The following is a 21599-nucleotide window of genomic DNA, read 5'->3' as shown; positions in this document are numbered from 1 at the left end:
CCAGCCGGTTTATGTGTTCCCTCCTCTTCCTCTCATACCAAAGGTACTGAGGATAATAAGAAAGAGAGGAGTAAGAACTATACTCATCGTTCCAGATTGGCCAAGAAGAACTTGGTACCCGGAACTACAAGAAATGATCTCAGAGGACCCTTGGCCTCTGCTGCTCCGACATGACCTGCTACAGCAGGGGCCCTGTCTGTTCCAAGACTTACCACGGCTGCGTTTGACGGCATGGCGGTTGAACGCCGGATCCTAATGGAAAAGGGCATTCCGGTTGAAGTTATTCCTACGCTGATAAAAGCTAGGAAGGATGTGACAGCAAAACATTATCACCGCATATGGCGGAAATATGTTGCTTGGTGTGAGGCCATGAAGGCCCCAACAGAGGAATTTCAGCTGGGTCGATTTCTGCACTTCCTACAGTCAGGAGTGACTATGGGCCTAAAAATTGGGATCCATTAAAGTCCAGATTTCGGCCCTGTCTATTTTCTTTCAAAAAGAACTGGCTTCACTGCCTGAAGTTCAGACGTTTGTTAAGGGAGTGCTGCATATTTAGCCCCCTTTTGTGCCTCCAGTGGCACCTTGGGATCTCAACGTAGTGTTGGATTTCCTAAAATCACATTGGATTGAGCCACTTCAGACCGTGGAGTTGAAGTATCTCACGTGGAAGGTAGTCATGCTGTTGGCCTTGGCCTCAGCTAGGCGTGTGTAAGAATTGGCGGCTTTGTCCTGTAAAAGCCCATATCTGATTTTCCATATGGACAGGGCAGAATTGAGGACTCGTCCCCAATTTCTCCCAAAGGTGCTATCAGCGTTTCATTTGAACCAACCTATTGTGGTGCCTGCGGCTACTCGGGACTTGGAGGATTCCAAGTTGCTGGACGTGGTCAGGGCCCTGAAAATCTATGTATCCAGGACGGCTAGAGTCAGAAAAACTGACTCGCTGTTTATCCTGCATGCACCCAAAAAGCTGGGTGCTCCTGCTTCAAAGCAGACTATTGCTCGCTGGATCTGTAGCACGATTCAACTTGCACATTCTGCGGCTGGACTGCCGCATCCTAAATCAGTAAAAGCCCATTCCACGAGGAAGGTGGGCTCTTCTTGGGCGGCTGCCCGAGGGGTCTCGGCTTTACAACTTTGCCGAGCTGCTACTTGGTCGGGATCAAACACTTTTGCAAAATTCTACAAGTTGATACCCTGGCTGAGGAGGACCTTGAGTTTGCTCATTCGGTGCTGCAGAGTCATCCGCACTCTCCCGCCCGTTTGGGAGCTTTGGTATAATCCCCATGGTCCTTACGGAGTACCCAGCATCCACTAGGACGTCAGAGAAAATAAGAATTTACTCACCGGTAATTCTATTTCTCGTAGTCCGTAGTGGATGCTGGGAGCCCGTCCCAAGTGTGGATTTTCTGCAATACTTGTATATAGTTATTGCTTAACTAAGGGTTATTGTTCTGAGCCATCTGTTGAATGAGGCTCAGTTGTTATTCATACTGTTAACTGGGTATAGTTATCACAAGTTGTACGGTGTGATTGGTGTGGCTGGTATGAGTCTTACCCTGGATTCCAAATCCTTTCCTAGTAATGTCCGCTCTTCCGGGCACAGTTTCCCTAACTGAGGTCTGGAGGAGGGGCATAGAGGGAGGAGCCAGTGCACACCAGATATAGTACCTAATCTTTCTTTTAAGAGTGCCCAGTCTCCTGCGGAGCCCGTCTATTCCCCATGGTCCTTACGGAGTGATAAAGCTAACTATTTACCTTAGAACACAAGCTATTTATTAATATCGTGAAGCCGTAATGGCCGCTGTCCCTCTTGCACGTGCTACGCACTTCGTACGCTATTTGTGTACAAAGACCTCGCACGTGGTACGCAAGTTACGTACACACGCTGCGCTGTGAGTACGGAATACACACAGCAAGCGTACACACAGATAATAACCTTTTAAACCTTACACAGAGTATGCTTATACTGTAATTCTTAGTGTTGAGATACTGCAATGATATAACGCTGCTTAACCTTGTTAATGCTAAAGCTGCTTGAGCGTTTGAGACGCTCCTATTACCCTCTGCAATATAATAAACACACGATACCTTGCTAAGGTTCCAACACCTTTACTAACAATCTTTTAGTTATATCGAAAAGGGGAAACAGTTTACAAGTCATACACTACAAGCTAACATATCATTCTAACAGAATATCTAGACAGAAATGTACAATAGCGTCGCAATCCTATACTATAACAGAGAGAGAGAGTATGGCCAATACAAATAGAGAACAAGTTGGTTACAGAGAATTACTTACACACACTGGGAACGATCGCTGCGCAGCTTCTGGTACCAGCTCCAAGTTAGTCAAGATGAAAACCGTTTGTGGAGAGTCAGAGAGTGAGCTGCCCAGGTTGGCTGATCTTATATACACTGCATACTGTACACTACAAAGGGACCTAATTTCTCATTGTTCATTGGATACAGGAATGTCTCCTCGCATCATAACAAAAGGTCATAGGTGGATTTGAACAGGTGGGCTGTGGCTATTACAAACTGCTCAGGTGGGAGGGAATCGCCAGATTCCCGCCGCATGGATAATGAACTGCAAATATGAGTAATGTCCAGAAACTACTAATGGGCATAACTATATGCAGGAGCGATTAATCTTTACCTAACCAACACCGGATTGTTGCTGTTAAAATACTCTTCGGTTAGGTACCAGACACCACTGTTCAACCTCAATCAGACCCTTTGTACCACGTAAAGAGGGATTCCCAAGTCCGTGAACAAGTCACATTAAACAAACTTACAGTTATCATTAAGGGGAACATTACCTATAAAACATACCATTTGGTTTTATTATTTAACGATTGAGTCGCCCGCTAGACGCACACAAACTCTACCGTAAATGCACATACCATGCGCTCGAGCGCACGCCCGTAGAGGCGCCGTCACGCAACTGCGAATATGTGCACGCACGCCAGAGAAAGTGCATGTGCAGCGGGCAAGCGCATAAGGTAAATATATGGCAACGTGTAGCATGATATTTTTCCGACTTTGACAGGAGTACCCAGCATCCACTACGGACTACGAGAAATAGAATTACCGGTGAGTAAATTCTTATTTTTTGGAGAAAAATAAATGTTTGGAAGGTGTTGTAATTGATATGTGATAATACATACAGTAATTTTATAAAGTGCATTTGGTGCTAAAGGCCATACAAAAAACTAGTGGTCATGTGTTGCGAAATACATGAAAGGAGGAGGTTTCATGATCTGCATAGGAAGAAATTCATTGTTATAAGCAGTACTATGTAAAAAAAAAATAGGTTCAGGAACTACGGGTCTGGGGGCAGAGCTATTAAAAAAGTTATAGATAGACAAATGATACATCATTTGTAGAAAAGAAGGTACTCAAAATGGACTTTAAAATAAAACTTATTTGTATGAAAAATACATTTTGGCCTTGGACAGGTTCAGGAACCCAGTTCCTGATGATGTCATATTTAATGAGAGGTTCAGGGAATTCGGTTCCTGCTAAAAAATAGCATTGGTTATATAAGTGTATTTAAATTGTGGAATTCCTAGTCACAGAATTTAAAAATGAATTGGGTATTTTTTAACAAGAAATGCTATCTGTAACTACAGTTCGTATAGTACACACAAGTGGGTAGGGGGGTTGTTTTATCAAAGATATTCACCCACCGCAGTGTTGCATAATTAGTTTCTGTTTCTCTTGGGGGTTTATGTTGCTTTCTTCTGGAACAACAAAATTAGAATTAACTTGATGAGCTTTTTCTCAGCCATACTAGTAATGGAACAGTGTGTCCTTCACCTTCAGGAATATTGTAGAGGCATTGGGAAAGAGCAAAGGAGTAGCCTACTTGAAATCTTAGGACTCCATGTATTAAGAATGTTAATGCTACTCCCGCTTCGCTGATTTTCATAGTGAAGCAGGAGAATTTTAGTGCAGAATGTTTTGAAGAGGGTGAGTAAACACTGCCCCCTCCGGCGTAGAGAGACGCACAACGTGCCTTTAGAAAACACTGCGCGCAGCAAAAAACTGCGGTGCAGCAGTGGGAATTTTTTTTTTTTGTACAAACTTTATTAACGACCAGACAAAAGCGATAGAGCTCACTTCCTGAAAGTCCCTAATCTCACTGATCTGCATGTCACTCTGGAGGCAAGCCCAGCACTCTGGAAGCTGCTTCTGGACTGCCCCTGCACTCATAAGCGTGGCATCCATTCATCTTCCCCACCAGCACCGACAGCAGCTGAGACGCCATGTGCCCTGTCCTCCAACATCCCAACCGCCCGCAGGACGCTGTGGTTGGGAGGTATGGGCTCTCCCATTGCTGTAAATGGGTCCCGGGTCGGAAGACCTGAGTTACCTGTTTACACTGCCCCACGGGTGTTATCTGTGTTCAACTCTGGTTGAAACCCAGGTAAGATTGCCTGGTAAATCGCCTGGGTTATTTTTTTTTGGAGCTGTTTACACTGACTGCTGACCTGGCAATAACCTGGTTTTCGACTGTAAAAGAGTACTAAGTGACTTCTCCTTTTCTACCCCTTTCAGACAAAGCCTTTCGACATGGTATATCGTCGGGGCTTATGGATAGACTGTCCCCGGTATGCAACTGCTCAGTACCAGGGTTATTCTCGACCAAGGTTGCAATACTTGGATGACCTCATCTGCAGGCTCCAGAGCACAAGGAGCAGTGACTCTCACTGAATGCCAGGGCAGACATGGTGGGTTCAGTGTGAATGGGTTCGAACTGGGAATTTCTTGGGTTCAGGGTGTAGTGTGAAAGGGGGTTCCTAGCTGAGACACACGTTGGAGCAGTGTTCAAAAACCCGTGTTGAAGCTGTATTCTGAAAAGGGTATTAGTATTAGCTGGGTAACAGCGCTGCCTAAGTGCCTATAGCAGCACTGATATTCTAGCCTGCTGTTAGAAACATTTTTTCTAGTACATACTGAGAAGTGATACAGTATGTACAGGGATTTTCTGTCTTTTCATTTGGCCCCCTTATCTGAGTACATGAATCTCTCGGGATGCTATTTTTCATGAATCAAATACTACACCTAAAAATAAGATTTTTCATGTACGAACCAAGAAGGTAAAATACACTAGAAGCATTTCCCTGACATTCCACTTCAGCTGTTAGAAAGTTTTGTTTAATAGAATATTACCTTCTGTTACAGATGGCTGTAAACACACTTAAGTTGCACTTATGCCAGTTTGCCATAGTGTAAAACATTCAAATTTCTTTCTTCATTTGAGAGGTTTTAAAAAAATGAAATCACGAATGACTATTGCATATGGCTGCAATATTTTTTTTGTTTATGGAAAATTGTGCCCGTGACTGTCTGTAGAATATGTCACAAATAATACTATTTTTTTGGACAATTAAAGCTTATTGTCTCATTGTTATCACATCCTTGTCGCTTTCACAGATACTAGACCTATTTATGCATTTTTAAAGAACTTTTATGTTTATATTTCAAAGTACTAATATTCATAAAAGAGCTCAGTAAAATTAAAAACAAAACAAACCTTCGTCACCTTTGTTGTAACTATTGGCTTTGTATTTTCTATTAACTAGTCACAGCAAGAGCCAATTACTTCTCTCACCGTGCTGTATTTTGGTAGTAGATTGCATAGTATCAGCATATTTTTCTCCAAGTAGCAGTCACTGAGCAAACTGACTCCTCATGCGCCATAACAGTCTGGCAGAACAAGACATTTGTAGTTAAACCCCATCTGTCACTATTCTGTTAGTTTCCTTGTGGGATAGATGTCGCAACACTAATATATAATATCTGTGTGTGTTCTTTTTGTGTTTCCGCTTCTCATTTATTACGAAATTGCTATTTTTGTTTTGTATTCTGTTATAATGGCTAAAGCAGCATTTTAGAGATTAAAGTTTTGCAAAATGTTTCCAGTATGCATTAATTGCTTAAATAAAACTCCTGAAGTCCTGTGATACATGTAAATTTACACACTAAAGATTTTCCTTTCACCAGTTATTTTGCCTCACAGTCTGTCCCGCTCAATAAATAGGTCAGTCACAGCTAGGAGTTCCTTACTCTGAAGATTCATCTGTAAATTAATGATTAGGATTTAATGCATAATTGGGTTTATTACATTCTTGGACTGAAGGAAAAAAATATTTGTCCACCTCCCATGCAGAGTTTTCCAGCTCAGGTGAGTATGGAGTTTGGTCAACCCAGTCAGACCGTAAATACAGATTGGCAGCCATCGAAGATAGGCAATCTATCAGGGAATCAGAAATTCTTCATTTAAAAAATCCCTTATTTGCAGATCCAACCATTTTCGGCTCTGGATGGGCGGATCAATATTTTTCAACTTGTTGAATGTCACCGATACCCCGCCCTGTCGTTGAGGGTTTTGTGAAAATTAGTTGCAAATGTATGGGGGCCTTAAGTCTGTGTGAAAGTTAAGGGTGTGCAAAATCCAGTCCAAATATGGGAAGCCCACTTAAATATTTTTCAAATTTTTCATTTTTCTAATTTAATACTGAGTCTACATATTTGTGCATTAGTACTTTTGCATAGATGTAAACTGTACACGACAATGTTAGTGTTGGGGGTAATTTTTTACTTGGTAAAAATGCTGAATTCTGAAATTGTTTCCAAAATCATGTGAATTAAACTTTTTTCTTTTAAAACGGATGACAAATTCTTATTTGTTTCTTGCGGAGGAGTTGTACATTTCTCAGGAAGCTGGGTCTGGGAGTTTTAAAACTAGGTAATATGGATGAACATATGGAAGGGCAATTAAAAGGGAAATTATGTAATTGTGTTGAAAATGTACCTAGTAGGGATTAGGCTATATTTTTAACCTAATCCGTACTAGGTACATTTTCAACAAAAAATAAATAAATAAAAGAAATATATATATATATATATATGTTCCGAAATACGGATTTTTTTGAGTGAGAGTGAAATAGTGAAACCTTTGTTTTCTGATGGCTCAATGTACACAAACTTTGTTTAATACACAAAGTTATTCAAAATATTGTATTAAATGACCTTCAGGCTGTGTGTGTATAAGGTATATATGAAACAAAAATGAATTGTGTTTATGTGTACACACTTTTTTTTAATGCACAAAGTTATTAAAAATATTAGCTAAAATGACCTTCAGGCTGTGTGTATAAGGTGTATATGAAACATAAATGCATTCTGTGCTTAGACTTAGGTCCCATCGCCATGATATCTCATTATGGTATGCAATTATTCCAAAATATGGAATAATCCGATATCCAAAATACTTCTGGTCCCAAGCAATTTGGATAAGGGATACTCAACCTATGTATGTATGTATGTATGTATGTGTGTGTGTGTGTGTGTGTGTGTGTGTGTGTGTGTGTGTGTATAATATATATATATATATATATATATATATATATATATAAAACCAAGAAATAAAGTACCCCTTTTTTGCGCTAAAAACTATAAAGCTCGCACCACTGAGAAGTGCCTCCTGTCAGACAAGTCAAAGAATGGAGAACAGATCTAAGAAATTCTCATGGGAGCTCGACCACTTCAGATTTCACATACAAATGTGTTTATTTTAAAATAATTCTTTAAACGGTAAAAACTGTACTCATATAAAAGTTTCAATAAAACATACACATGACTTTACATTACAAATGGACAGTATAGACAAATATTTATCTTGATGATTTTTGGTAATATCCACATCTACTTCTCAATGAAGCGTTCAGATGTATGTTCAAATCACAAATGCGTGAGTGCCCAACGCGTTTCGTTCTTACAGGACTTCATCAGGGGACGCAATCTGAGTGGTGGTTAGAAAGAGGGTGATATACCAAATGCTATTTACATTTATCACAGTCTTGCTACATTAAGATCATCTACTTACATACCAATGAGATCAAAGTTTGTAAGATATCACCTCCAACTTTTGCCGTGGGTGTATATAAAAATTCTCACAGATAAAGGATCTAGAAATGTCACCATTAGAATTGATATTAAATTACAGTGACCATATATATTCACAATAGAATTAGTAAACATAATCAAGGAGGAAGGAACAAACAAAATGGAGTAATGGAGGAATAGATGCAATATACTCTCTATCAATGGGTATGATAATTGCTCAATTAATCACAAATTGAGTGCAATTCTATGTTACTCATTATTCAAAAGCAGAATTGATGGTAATTATTCCATTATATCATAGACATTCAAACAAAGCTACTCACATTCCAATATTGGTGTCTATCATAAAAAAGTTCATCAATGTATAAACAGAAGAAAAATTGCTGTGACAGTAACCTATAAATTGGAAATATAGACAATAATATGTATGGATAGGTGAACTTTACCAGCATAAATTATAAGCTACAGATTGTTATTTACATTGTATATTGGAACCTAACTATACATAACATTCATTATGCGAATAGAGTTAATCCCTATTATTCTTATATATACAATGTCATTGCACTATTTGTGAGGGACCATGGTGAACCCAATCGCTGATCAATAATAATATCTTTATATGCCTAATTATTCATAATATCAATCTGCACTTTTATACATTATGAAAAGGCAGAGTTTTGACAGCCATTATAAGTTCAAACAATGCCTTAGTATATTAGATGAGGCAAAGCTTCACGTCCATTATAGGTCCAAATAATATCTTAGCATATTCCCTTACAAATTAACAGCCCTGTTGTTTACTTCACGTTGTACTGCACATTATTATATAATAAATCCTAAATAGTGAAAGTGATTTAATTCATAGAAATTATTGCTATACAGAAATGAGGCTACAACCGAATAAATTTAATTAATTTATAATAGGAGGAACATCTTAGGCTCACCTTTTTAGTTGAAAATAGACCAATCCTATTTAAAATAAGAATATTGTAATAGACTCAAATGAGTCAATACCCTGAAAGAGAAATTTATCCATAAATATGGGTTCTTTCTCCAATATATCAAAAAATGTCTGTTAGTCATGATATTTACCTTAGTATTCTCTCAGGATTCTCATTCACAGCTAAAGTGCTAAAAGAGTCCAGGGGCAGTAATCTGGACATCTTCTATGAATTAGTTAGGGAGGATTTCAGGAAAATAAGGCTGAAAAGCAACAAATATGGGACCAACCTTAATCCACAGGAAAAGGGAGCTTTGAAATCCCTGAAAAATGACACTGATTTGGTCATTAAAGGGGCGGATAAGGGTGGAGCAGTTGTATTGCAAACCAAAACGGCTTATCTAAATGAGGCATCTAAGATACTATTTGATGGGCAGACATATATGGAATTACCCAATAATCCCACCTCATTATATCAGGAGGAGTTATATATATTACTTTCTAAAGCCCTGAAAGACAATTTAATATGTAAGGAAGAGTTCGACTATATGTTTGTTAAACATCCAACAGTTCCAAATTTTTACCATATTCCAAAAATTCATAAGAGTAAGACTTCACCACCAGGAAGGCCCATAGTGGCTGGGATTAATTCCCTGACGGCAAATTTATCCCATTATTTGGACCTGAGATTGCAGCCCTATGTATTAAAAATGAAGTCATATCTTAGAGATTCCACCAGTGTATTGCAAAAGTTAGAGAGCATAGAGTGGTCTAAAGAATACCAATGGTTAACTGTAGACGTACAAGCATTGTATTCATCTATACCACATAGTAAAGGTGTAGAAGCTGTAGAATTAGTTTTGTCAAATGACTCTAGTCTATCCCAAAAAGAAGTACGGTTTCTATTGGATAGCATAATGTTCATTTTGAACCATAATTTTTTTGAATTTGAGAACAAATTCTTTTTGCAACAACAGGGCACGGCGATGGGGACCAAATTTGCCCCATCGTATGCCAACTTGCTCATGAAAGCATGGGAGGAGATTTATATATATGATTCCGATTTTGAAGTTAATATAATATTCTACCAAAGATATATTGACGATCTCCTTTTCATTTGGAAAGGTGATGAACATAGTATTAATGGATTCATAACATCTATACAGTCGAATGGTTTCAATTTGAAATTTACTTTTCAGCATAATCCAATAAGTATTGATTTTTTGGATTTAACCTTAACAGGGGTAGAAGGTAAAAAAATAATAACGAAGACCTTCTTTAAGGATGTTGACGCCAATAGTTACATCCCCCAAACCAGTTGTCACTACCCTGCTTGGAAGAATAACGTACCATATGCGCAATTTTTACGGATAAGGCGCAATTGTACCAACATAGATGATTATTGGGAACAGGCCACTTATAATTGGAAACAGGTTTATAGAAAGGGGTTATAACCCAGACTCTATTGAGGCAGCAAAGTCTAAAGCTTCTTTGCAAAAAAGGGATTTAATGCTATGTCCCAAAAATAAAACCCAAACAGATCAAAGGTTTTGTAGACCTTTCATTACACAATTCAATCAAGAAAACGTAGCCATCAAAAAGATTCTAAATCGACATTGGGGTATACTTTTAAAAGACTCTGTTTTGGGCCCTTCCCTCCCTAAAAAACCAGACCTGGTATTTAGGAGAGCAACGAATTTAAAAAGCATAGTGGCACCAAGTAAGTTGTCAAGGTTGCATTCTTGTATTAGAAAGGAAAATAGTGATATCATACCCACCAAAGGGTGCTTCCCATGCTCTAGGTGCATATGCTGTAAATTTATGGACCGTAAATCATTTAGTATGGAATTCGAGTCAGGGGGATGTTATAGATTGAAACACTTGGTTAATTGCAACACAGAGTATGTTGTATACAAGATCTCTTGTAGTTGTAGTTTTACCTATGTAGGAAAGACAAAAAGACCAACCAAAATAAGAATTCAAGAGCATATAAGAAATGTGAAAAACAGGTTTCTTTCCCATAGCCTCCCAAGGCATTATGCCGAGAAGCATGGTGCGATAGTGACGAGGGATAACTTTTCATTTACAGTATTAGAACATATACCAGTAGACCCAAGAGGTGGAAATAGGGATTTGAGATTATCTAAACGTGAAACATACTGGATTTATACGCTCAACACATTAGCCCCCAATGGCCTTAATGAAGACGTGGATATTGTCTCTTTCCTATAAGTCCTTAATTCACCATTCTCCACATTCTATATCCAATATGTTTCATGTTTTTAGTATAACACTCCCTATTTAATGGACCATATTTAATGGGGCTCAACTCTATATCACAACTGATTTTATGATTTGTTATCAGATCATAGGTTGAAGGTTAAAGCATGATACATTAAGATGTTAAGTTGCCAACTTGTAACAATTGTAAATGGGGGACCATGTTGATCTGAACTGCTTTATTTATGGCTGTTGTTGTCGTTTTCTTATATATAAGTCTATTTATGGCTGCATAGTCAGTTAGATAATTATGTTATAGGTTAAAGTTAGAATATACCACAGAGCACATTAATGAGGTTAAAATCATAATAACATTATTAAAATATTATTAGATTAACATATCAATAAATCATATAGATTAATAATATAATTAAACATCACAAATCACATAATTAATTGTTAAATTACCATCACTGGAAGCACAATATTGATTACTGTTTATGTTTATTTTTAATGAAGGATTTTCATGTAGCATCAGTCCCTCTATATAATTACTTCATCACTAAGTAAAACAAGATGGTTAAACACTTTAAATAAATTTATCAATCAACCATTATCCACTAAGTAAATAGATCGCATGTGTTATTAGATCAATATGATAATGGAGTAGCTAATGATGGACTAGTTGGGCGCCATTAAGCTATGATTATCCGTTTTGACTACTTTAATTTGAAGCAGCAGCCAGTAGAACGCACGCCGGCATAGATTTAATATGTGTGGAACGCATACCGGAAACCGGAAGTAGCGTCTATGGAACGCACGCCGGAACCGGAAGTAGCGGCGGTGGAACGCACGCCGACGACGATGGAACGCAAAAGCGTTCAACATCATTTTAATAGAAATATCTAAGTCCATTTCAGTTGTCTTTTAAATCCTCGAGTGACTGACTCACTGGTCAGTAATGCTATCACTGTTAAACAGATTGAATGCTAGAAAGAATCACTAAAAATTAAACTAAATAAGATAAATATCAAACAGGAAATGAGGTCATTGGGGAGGAGGTATAAATATCAGCCCCAGTCTCCATTTAGCACTTTAGCTGTGAATGAGAATCCTGAGAGAATACTAAGGTAAATATCATGACTAACAGACATTTTTTGATATATTGGAGAAAGAACCCATATTTATGGATAAATTTCTCTTTCAGGGTATTGACTCATTTGAGTCTATTACAATATTCTTATTTTAAATAGGATTGGTCTATTTTCAACTAAAAAGGTGAGCCTAAGATGTTCCTCCTATTATAAATTAATTAAATTTATTCGGTTGTAGCCTCATTTCTGTATAGCAATAATTTCTATGAATTAAATCACTTTCACTATTTAGGATTTATTATATAATAATGTGCAGTACAACGTGAAGTAAACAACAGGGCTGTTAATTTGTAAGGGAATATGCTAAGATATTATTTGGACCTATAATGGATGTGAGGCTTTGCCTCATCTAATATACTAAGGCATTGTTTGAACTTATAATGGCTGTCAAAACTCTGCCTTTTCATAATGTATAAAAGTGCAGATTGATATTATGAATAATTAGGCATATAAAGATATTATTATTGATCAGCGATTGGGTTCACCATGGTCCCTCACAAATAGTGCAATGACATTGTATATATAAGAATAATAGGGATTAACTCTATTCGCATAATGAATGTTATGTATAGTTAGGTTCCAATATACAATGTAAATAACAATCTGTAGCTTATAATTTATGCTGGTAAAGTTCACCTATCCATACATATTATTGTCTATATTTCCAATTTATAGGTTACTGTCACAGCAATTTTTCTTCTGTTTATACATTGATGAACTTTTTTATGATAGACACCAATATTGGAATGTGAGTAGCTTTGTTTGAATGTCTATGATATAATGGAATAATTACCATCAATTCTGCTTTTGAATAATGAGTAACATAGAATTGCACTCAATTTGTGATTAATTGAGCAATTATCATACCCATTGATAGAGAGTATATTGCATCTATTCCTCCATTACTCCATTTTGTTTGTTCCTTCCTCCTTGATTATGTTTACTAATTCTATTGTGAATATATATGGTCACTGTAATTTAATATCAATTCTAATGGTGACATTTCTAGATCCTTTATCTGTGAGAATTTTTATATACACCCACGGCAAAAGTTGGAGGTGATATCTTACAAACTTTGATCTCATTGGTATGTAAGTAGATGATCTTAATGTAGCAAGACTGTGATAAATGTAAATAGCATTTGGTATATCACCCTCTTTCTAACCACCACTCAGATTGCGTCCCCTGATGAAGTCCTGTAAGGACGAAACGCGTTGGGCACTCACGCATTTGTGATTTGAACATACATCTGAACGCTTCATTGAGAAGTAGATGTGGATATTACCAAAAATCATCAAGATAAATATTTGTCTATACTGTCCATTTGTAATGTAAAGTCATGTGTATGTTTTATTGAAACTTTTATATGAGTACAGTTTTTACCGTTTAAAGAATTATTTTAAAATAAACACATTTGTATGTGAAATCTGAAGTGGTCGAGCTCCCATGAGAATTTCTTAGATATATATATATATATATATATATACATAAAACTTTGATTATCTCATTGCTATGACACCTGTCAGGCAGTGGGATATATTACACAGCAAGTGTATAGTCCATTTTCTCTAACGTCCTAAGTGGATGCTGGGACTCCGTAAGGACCATGGGGAATAGCGGCTCCGCAGGAGACAGGGCACAAAATAAAAGCTTGAGATATCAGGTGGTGTGCACTGGCTCCTCCCCCTATGACCCTCCTCCAAGCCAGTTAGATTTTTGTGCCCGGCCGAGAAGGGTGCAAACTAGGTAGCTCTCCAGAGCTGCTTAGAATAAAAGTTTAGTTAGGTTTTTTTATTTTCAGTGAGTCCTGCTGGCAACAGGCTCACTGCATCGTGGGACTAAGGGGAGAAGAAGCGAACTCACCTGAGTGCAGAGTGGATTGGGCTTCTTAGGCTACTGGACGTTAGCTCCAGAGGGACGATCACAGGTTCAGCCTGGATGGGTCACCGGAGCCGCGCCGCCGTCCCCCTTACAGAGCCAGAAGAGACGAAGGTCCGGTGAAAGCGGCGGCAGAAGACATCCTGTCTTCAAGACTAAGGTAGCGCACAGCACCGCAGCTGTGCGCCATTGCTCTCCGCACACTTCACACTCCGGTCACTGAGGGTGCAGGGCGCTGGGGGGGAGCGCCCTGAGACGCAATATAACACACATATACCTTAGCTGGCAAAAGGAATACATCACATATAGCTCCAGGGCTATATGGATGTATTTTTCCCCCTGCCATTTTACACAAAAAAGCGTGAGTTAAGGACGTCGTGAAGGGGCGGGGCCTATCTCCTCAGCACACTGGCGCCATTATTCCCTCACAGCTCCGCTGGAAGGACGGCTCCCTGATTCTCCCCTGCAGTACTGCATCTGATTCAGGGTAAAAAAGAGAAGGGGGGGCATTTTGGCAGCAAATAACTAGATTAACAGCAGCTATAAGGGATTAACACTTATATAAGGTTATCCCTGTATATATATATATAGCGCTGGGTGTGTGCTGGCAGACTCTCCCTCTGTCTCTCCAAAGGGCTAAGTAGGGTCCTGTCCTCTATCAGAGCATTCCTGGTGTGTGTGCTGTGTGTCGGTACGCGTGTGTCGACATGTATGAGGAGGAAAATGAGGTGGAGGCGGAGCAGTTGCCTGTGTTAGTGATGTCACCCCCTAGGGAGTCGACACCTGACTGGATGATTGTGTTTAAGCAATTAAGTGATAATGTCAGCAATTTACAAAAAACTGTTGACGACATGAGAAAGCCGGCAAATCAATTAGTGCCTGTTCAGGCGTCTCAGACACCCTCAGGGGCCCTAAAACGGCCGCTACCTCAGTGGGTCGACACGGATCCAGATACAGATACTGAATCTAGTGTCGACGGTGACGAGACAAACGTAATGTCCAGTAGGGCCACACGTTACATGATCACGGCAATGAAAGAGGCATTGAACCTTTCTGACACTACAAATACCTCAAAGGCGGGTATTATGTGGGGTGTGAAAAAACTGCCAATAGTTTTTCCTGAGTCTGAGGAAATAAATGAGGTGTGTGATAAAGCGTGGGTTTCCCCCGATAAAAAACAGCTAATTTCTAATAAGTTATTAGCACTATACCCTTTCCCGCCAGAGGTTAGGGCACGGTGGGAAACACCCCCTAGGGTAGATAAGGCGCTCACACGTTTATCTAAACAAGTAGCGTTACCGTCCCCTGATACGGCCACCCTCAAAGAACCAGCTGATAGGAGGCTGGAAAATATCCTGAAAAGTATATACACACATACTGGTGTTATACTGCGACCAGCAATCGCATCAGCCTGGATGTGCAGTGCTGGAGTCGCATGGGCGGATTCCCTGACTGAGAATATTGATACCCTGGATAGGGACAATATTCTGTTAACTATAGAACATTTAAAGGATGCATTGCTATATATGCGTGATGCGCAGAGGGATATTTGTACCCTGGCATCAAGAGTAAGCGCAATGTCCATCTCTGCCAGAAGAGCATTATGGACCAGACAGTGGTCAGGGGACGCAGATTCCAAACGGCACATGGAAGTATTGCCGTATAAGGGGGAGGAGTTATTTGGGGCTGGTCTAACAGACCTGGTGGCCACGGCAACGGCTGGAAAATCCACCTTTTTACCCCAGGTTACTTCACATCAACAGAAAAAGACACAGTCTTTTCAAACTCAGTCCTTTCGTTCCCATAAGTGGATCCCTGGATTCTACAGGTAGTATCACAGGGGTACAAACTGGAATTCGAGGCGTTTCCTCCTCATCGGTTCCTGAAGTCTGCTTTACCAAAGTCTCCCTCCGACAGGGAGGCAGTTCTGGAAGCCATTCACAAGCTGTACTCCCAGCAGGTGATAATCAAGGTACCCCTCTTACAACAGGGGAAGGGGTATTATTCCACACTATTTGTGGTACCGAAGCCGGACGGCTCGGTGAGACCAATATTAAATCTAAAATCTTTGAACACTTACATAAAAAGGTTCAAATTCAAGATGGAGTCACTCAGAGCGGTGATAGCGAACCTGGAAGAGGGGGACTATATGGTGTCGCTGGACATCAAGGATGCTTATCTCCACGTCCCAATATATCCTTCTCACCAAGGGTACCTCAGGTTTGTAGTACAAAACTGTCGTTATCAGTTTCAGACGCTGCCGTTTGGATTGTCCACGGCGCCTCGGGTCTTTACCAAGGTAATGGCCGAAATGATGATTCTTCTACGAAGAAAAGGCATCTTAATTATCCCTTACTTGGACGATCTCCTGATAAGGGCAAGAACCAAGGAACAGTTAGAAGTCGGAGTGGCACTATCTCAGGTAGTGCTAAGTCAGCACGGATGGATTCTAAATATTCCAAAATCGCAGCTGATTCCAACGACACGTCTACTGTTCTTAGGAATGATTCTGGACACAGTCCAGAAGAAGGTGTTTCTCCCGGAGGAGAAGGCCAGGGAGTTATCCGAGCTAGTCAGGAACCTCCTAAAACCAGGACAGGTCTCAGTGCATCAGTGCACAAGGGTCCTGGGAAAAATGGTGGCTTCTTACGAAGCGATTCCATTCGGAAGATTCCATGCAAGAACTTTTCAGTGGGATCTACTGGGAAAATGGTCCGGATCGCATCTTCAGATGCATCAACGGATAACCCTGTCGCCAAGGACAAGGGTGTCTCTCCTGTGGTGGCTTCAGAGGGCTCATCTACTAGAGGGCCGCAGATTTGGCATTCAGGATTGGATCCTGGTAACCACGGATGCCAGCCTGAGAGGCTGGGGAGCAGTCACACAGGGAAGGAATTTCCAGGGCTTGTGGTCAAGCATGGAAACATCTCTTCATATAAACATTCTAGAACTAAGGGCCATTTACAATGCCTTAATTCAAGCAAAACCTCTGCTTCAGGGTCAGGCGGTGTTGATCCAGTCGGACAACATCACGTCAGTCGCCCACATAAACAGACAGGGCGGCACGAGAAGCAGGAGGGCAATGGCAGAAACTGCAAGGATTCTTCGCTGGGCGGAAAATCATGTGATGGCACTGTCAGCAGTGTTCATTCCGGGAGTGGACAACTGGGAAGCAGACTTCCTCAGCAGACACGACCTTCACCCGGGAGAGTGGGGACTTCACCCAGAAGTCTTCCACCAAATTGTAAACCGTTGGGAAAGACCAAAGGTGGACATGATGGCGTCACGTCTAAACAAAAAACTGGACAGATATTGCGCCAGGTCAAGGGACCCTCAGGCAATAGCAGTGGACGCTCTGGTAACGCCGTGGGTGTACCAGTCAGTGTATGTATTCCCTCCTCTGCCCCTCATACCGAAAGTATTGAGAATCATAAGAAGGAGAGGAGTAAGAACTATACTCGTGGTTCCGGATTGGCCAAGAAGGTCTTGGTACCCGGAACTTCAAGAGATGCTCACGGACGAACCGTGGCCTCTACCTCTAAGACAGGACCTGCTACTGCAGGGGCCTTGTCTGTTCCAAGACTTACCGCGGCTGCGTTTGACGGCATGGCGGTTGAACGCCGGATCCTGAAGGACAAGGGCATTCCAGAAGAAGTCATCCCTACTCTGGTAAAAGCCAGAAAGGAAGTAACCGCAAAACATTATCACCACATTTGGCGTAAATATGTTGCGTGGTGTGAGGCCAAGAAGGCCCCTACACAGGAATTTCAACTGGGTCGTTTCTTGCATTTCCTGCAAACAGGACTGTCTATGGGCCTAAAATTAGGGTCCATTAAGGTTCAAATTTCGGCCCTGTCGATATTCTTCCAGAAAGAACTGGCTTCAGTACCTGAAGTTCAGACATTTGTGAAAGGGGTGCTGCACATACAGCCTCCTTTTGTGCCTCCAGTGGCACCTTGGGATCTCAATGTTGTGTTGAGATTTCTAAAATCACACTGGTTTGAACCATTGTCTACGGTAGATTTAAAATATCTCACGTGGAAGGTGTCGATGCTGTTGGCCTTGGCTTCAGCTAGGCGTGTGTCAGAATTGGCGGCTTTATCATGTAAAAGCCCTTACCTAAATTTTCATTCTGACAGGGCGGAATTGAGGACTCGTCCTCAATTTCTACCTAAGGTGGTTTCTGCATTTCACATGAACCAACCTATTGTGGTACCTGCGGCTACTAGGGACTTAGAGGACTCTAAGTTGCTGGACGTTGTCAGGGCCTTGAAAATATATGTTTCCAGGACGGCTGGAGTCAGGAAAACTGACTCGCTGTTTATCCTGTATGCACCCAACAAGCTGGGTGCTCCTGCTTCAAAGCAGACGATTGCTCGTTGGATTTGTAGTACAATTCAGCTTGCACATTCCGTGGCAGGATTGCCACAGCCAAAATCAGTAAAAGCCCATTCCACAAGGAAAGTGGGCTCATCTTGGGCGGCTGCCCGAGGGGTCTCGGCTTTACAACTTTGCCGAGCAGCTACTTGGTCAGGGGCAAACACGTTTGCTAAATTCTACAAATTTGATACCCTGGCTGAGGAGGACCTGGAGTTCTCTCATTCGGTGCTACAGAGTCATCCGCACTCTCCCGCCCGTTTGGGAGCTTTGGTATAATCCCCATGGTCCTTACGGAGTCCCAGCATCCACTTAGGACGTTAGAGAAAATAAGATTTTACTTACCGATAAATCTATTTCTCGTAGTCCGTAGTGGATGCTGGGCGCCCATCCCTAGTGCGGATTGTCTGCAATACTTGTATATAGTTATTGTTACAAAAAATTCGGGTTATTATTGTTGAGCCATCTTTTCAGAGGCTCCTTTTAAATTTATCATACTGTTAACTGGGTTCAGATCACGAGTTGTACGGTGTGATTGGTGTGGCTGGTATGAGTCTTACCCGGGATTCAATATCCTTCCTTATTATGTACGCTCGTCCGGGCACAGTATCCTAACTGGCTTGGAGGAGGGTCATAGGGGGAGGAGCCAGTGCACACCACCTGATATCTCAAGCTTTTATTTTGTGCCCTGTCTCCTGCGGAGCCGCTATTCCCCATGGTCCTTACGGAGTCCCAGCATCCACTACGGACTACGAGAAATAGATTTATCGGTAAGTAAAATCTTATTTTTAAAGATAATGTGTTGGACGCCAAAAACAAAATGGTCAAGCTTAATGATCTGAGCAAGTTTGACAAGGGCCAAATTGTAATGGCTAGATGACTTGGTCAAAAGTATTTACATAATGGAAAGTCGTGTGTGATGTTCCCGGTATGCAGTGGTTAGTATCTACCAAAAGTGGTCCAAGGAAGGATTACCAGGGTCATGGGTGACCAAGATTCAATGATGACGTAGGGAGTGAAGGCTATCCCATCTGGGCTGATCCCACAGAAGAGCTACGGTAGGACAGACTGCTCTGAAAGTTAATTCTGGGTGTGATAGAAAGGTGCTGGAACACACAATGCATTGCAGCTTACTGCTTAGCCACACACCGGTCAGAGTGCCCATACTGACCCTTGTACACCGCCAAAAGCACCTACAATAGACACATGACCATCCAAATTGGACCATGGAGCAATAGAAGAAGGTGACCTTATCTGATGAATCATGTTTTTCTACATCATGTGGAAGAGATGGCACCAGGAAGCACTATGGGAAGATGGCAAGTCAGCGGATGCAGTGTGATACTCTGGGCAATGTTTTTCTGTTAAACTTTGGTACTGGCACACATGTGGATGTTACTTAGACACACCACCTACCTAAACTGCAGGATTATGTGCTTTGACACTGCAAAAAAGGTTCAGGAATGGTTTGAGGATCAAGATAGTGAATTCAAGGTGTTGATTTGGCCTCCAAATTCTCATGACCTCAATCCGTTTGAGCATCTGTGGTATGTGCTGGAAAAACAAGGCCGTACCATGGAGGCCCAACACCACACTTAACAGGGTTCAAAGGATCTGCTGGTAACCTCTTTCTGCCAGATAGCATATGACACCTTTTAGATGTCTTGTGGAGTCCATGTTGCAATGGGTCAGAGCTGTTTTGGTGGCAGGAGGAGGACCTAAACAATATTAGGCAGGTGGGTTTATTGTTATGACTGATGGTTGTTTATCATTCAGAATGTCCTCATATAGCAAGGCGTTTAACTTAGTTGCACATGGGGCAGTACCACACACTTTAGGAGTCATTCCCTAGTCCTGATCCAAAAATACCAGACGTGTTTTAGTAAAATCGAATGTGCATCCTGATATCTACAGAAAACTGTTTATATTCCAATTAATATATGAAACGCACCCTCATATGTACCCATATAGTCCATCAACTTAGTACATCAATATGGTTCATATGTGTCTTCAAGTTTTTTTTTTTAGTAAATCCTCTACAGATCTTCAAAGGATCCTCTACAGATCTTCAAAGGAAGGAAATTTTTTTTAATATGTGTGCAAATATATAACCCCAAAGGCGAATTTGAGTGGATCACACCTACAGTACTGACACTTTATATCCTTGTCACATTGAGTATCAAGAATGGAGGAACGTCTACTGCAGGCAGAATTATCAATTTTCAACCATGTACCTCAATGTAGAAACATAAATGAACCTCTTTGTCTAAATCTGCTTTTTGATTATATAAGAAATGCATCATGTAGAACAACATAAAATGACAATTTGTCCACCAAAAGACAAGCTTTACTGCGTACTTTACCTTTTATAGGAATAGGGCAGAGGCACATTATAAGTTGTCGAAGTCAAAAATATTTCAGTACACACATCACGTACAAACTACACACAGATGGCCTCCATGCGCGTACTTGTTCTGCCGTGCGTGCACATATTCACAATTTGCGTATGATTGCTCCCGCGGTCCTGTGTATTAGCGTGTGGTATGAGTAATTACGGTAGTATTTGTGATCGCACGGAAAAGCCATAAAAACACTTTACATATTTAATCCAAATAGTGCACAATGTACACATTGCCCACATGCACCGCACCAGCGATTTATACTTGTTTAAATGGTACAGCAACAAAGGGATTCACCTTTACAGCATAGGAGGGGACAGAACTAGGTTATAAGGTGGTGTTTGGTATCCAGCTGTAGGGTATTTTAAGAGCAATATTCCAGTGTTGGTTTGCAGAAGATCGCACGCTCCTGCGAATAGTTATGTGCAGGAGCAGAATATTAATATTAACTGTATTTACTGTACACTTGATATGCGGCGGGAACCCAGAGGAGAACATCTGTAATTGCACCTGGACCAGACATCGTCCACCTATTCAAACTGACCTATGACCTCTCCTGTACTGTAAATGACCATACCAGTGTCCAATAGACAAAGAGATTACAGTTTCCATTGTGTTAGGTTTTGGACAAATGTATAAAAAGCCAGCTGCAGGCCAGGTCACTCTCTCAATCTCTGAAGGTCATCTACCTTGATGACTGAGGACTGGACC

The 21599-nt window shown here is 40.8% G+C and overlaps 1 protein-coding gene and 1 long non-coding RNA gene across 2 annotated transcripts in view; both read left to right on the top strand.

Moving 5' to 3' along the window:
* BMP2K (BMP2 inducible kinase) overlaps positions 1-21599 on the top strand; it is a 406412-nt gene that overhangs the window by 59601 nt on the left and 325212 nt on the right. The window lies entirely within an intron of this gene.
* LOC134956749 (uncharacterized) lies at positions 12909-13599 on the top strand. Its single transcript, XR_010186170.1, has 3 exons — positions 12909-12982; positions 13244-13321; positions 13410-13599. It is a non-coding gene; the product is annotated as an uncharacterized LOC134956749 (long non-coding RNA).

Source organism: Pseudophryne corroboree, chromosome 1, assembly GCF_028390025.1.
Source record: "Pseudophryne corroboree isolate aPseCor3 chromosome 1, aPseCor3.hap2, whole genome shotgun sequence".
NCBI lineage: Eukaryota > Metazoa > Chordata > Amphibia > Anura > Myobatrachidae > Pseudophryne > Pseudophryne corroboree.
This window is presented reverse-complemented; position numbering and strand designations above follow the sequence as displayed.